This window comes from Microtus ochrogaster, chromosome 5 (assembly GCF_000317375.1).
Source record: "Microtus ochrogaster isolate Prairie Vole_2 chromosome 5, MicOch1.0, whole genome shotgun sequence".
Taxonomy (NCBI): domain Eukaryota; kingdom Metazoa; phylum Chordata; class Mammalia; order Rodentia; family Cricetidae; genus Microtus; species Microtus ochrogaster.
In genome coordinates, this window is record NC_022012.1 from 3220147 (window position 1) to 3222087 (window position 1941).

Here is a 1941-nt window from a genome sequence, read left to right on the forward strand (position 1 = left end):
AGTTCCAGGACAGGCTCCAAAACCACAGAGAAACCCTGTCTCGAAAAACCAAAAAAAAAAAACAAATTTGTCATGAATTTCCTGGGATTTGGTGGTGTGGAGTCTGGAGCATCATAGAGTTGTCCTGGCTGTAGCAAAAGCTTGTGCACACCATGAGTGTTTGCTCATATGTGAGCTCTTCTTTTTTTAAAATATCCCAGTAATTTCTTTTTTTAAAAAAAGGTTTTACTTATTAAGTATACAGTGTTCTGTCAGAAGAGTGCACCAGATCCCATTATAGATGGTTGTGAGCCACCATATGATTGCTGGGAATTGAACTCAGGACCTCTGGAAGAGCAGCCAGTGTACATAACCTCTGAGCCATTTCTCCAGCCCATGAGTTCTTTATAATAAAGTTTTAACGAATAAACAGGGGAAAGGACAATTGTTTTTTTTGTTGTTTGTTTGTTTTGATTTTCGAGACAGGGTTTCTCTGTAGCTTTTTTTGGTTCCTGTCCTGGAACTAGCTCTTGTAGACCAGGCTGGCCTCCAACTCCCAGAGATCCGCCTGCCTCTGCCTCCCGAGTGCTGGGATTAAAGGCGTGCGCCATCACTGCCTGGCAGGAAAGAACAATTGTAACTGATGTCTAACACTCAGGAGATACAGGCAACTGGGAAAATTTATAACAAAATTTCCTGCCTATTTCCATGTGCTGAGAACTCTCTTTAAAACTATGTGTAATCACTCAGAGATTTCATCTTACACCTGTCAAAATAGCCAAGTTCAAAAACACTGATGACAGCTTATGCTGAAGAGGTTATGGGATAAAGGAAACATTCCTGCATTGCTGGTGGGAATACAAACTGGTACAGCTGCTTTGGATATCTGTATGGCAATTTCTCAGAAAATTAGGAAACAACCTACCTCAAGATGTGATCAGCTATGTTTATAGCAGCATTATTTGTCATAGTCAGAACCTAGAAATAACCTAAATGCTACTTGGCCAAAGAATGTATAAAGAAGATATGGTACATTTACACAATGGAGTACTACACAGCAGGAAAAAATGACATCTTGAAATTTGCAGGCAAATGGATGGAGCTAGAAACATCATATTGAGTGAGGTAACCCAGACCCAGAAAGGCAAATTTCATATGTACTCACTCATACGTGACTTTTAAACATAAAGCAAAGAAAAACCAGGTTAGAAATCACAATTCCAGAAAATCCAGACAGCAATGAGGACCCTAAAAGAAACATAAATGGATCTAATCCACATGGAAAGTGATGGAGGAGGGTCATTTGTCTCTGTGTTACTTTCATTGGTTAATAAAGAAACTGCCTTGGCCTTTGATGGGACAGAACTTAGGTAGGCGGAGTAGAGAGAACAGAATGCTGGGAGGAAGAAGGCAGTGAGGACAGTCGCCATGATTCTCCCACTCGACACAGACACAGGTTAGGATCTTTCCTGGTAAGCCACCTCGTGGTGCAACACAGATTACTAAATATGGGTTAAAGTAAGATGTGAGAATTAGCCAATACGAGGCTAGAACTAATGGGCCAGGCAGTGTTTAAAAGAATACAATTTGTGTGCTGTTATTTCGGGTATAAAGCTAGCCATGCAGAAGCTGGGCGGGAACGCAGCCTGCCGCTCCTTCTACATGGGAAGTAGAAAAAGACAAGATCTCCTGAGTAAATTGGGAGCATGGGGATCGTGGCAGAAGATTGAAGGGCTATGGGGATGAAGGGAGGGGAGCAGAGAAAAATGTAGAGCTCAATAAAATCAATATAAAAAAAACTATGTGTAATCATGTGCTAACTTCCTCCATGGCCAATGGCATGGAAAGAGCCATCACCTTCATTTTACTGATGAGCTGAAGCCCAGAGGGTGATCTCAGATCTTTGCTGATGAGCTGAAGCCCAGAGGGTGATCTCAGATCTTTGCTGATGAGCTGAAGCCC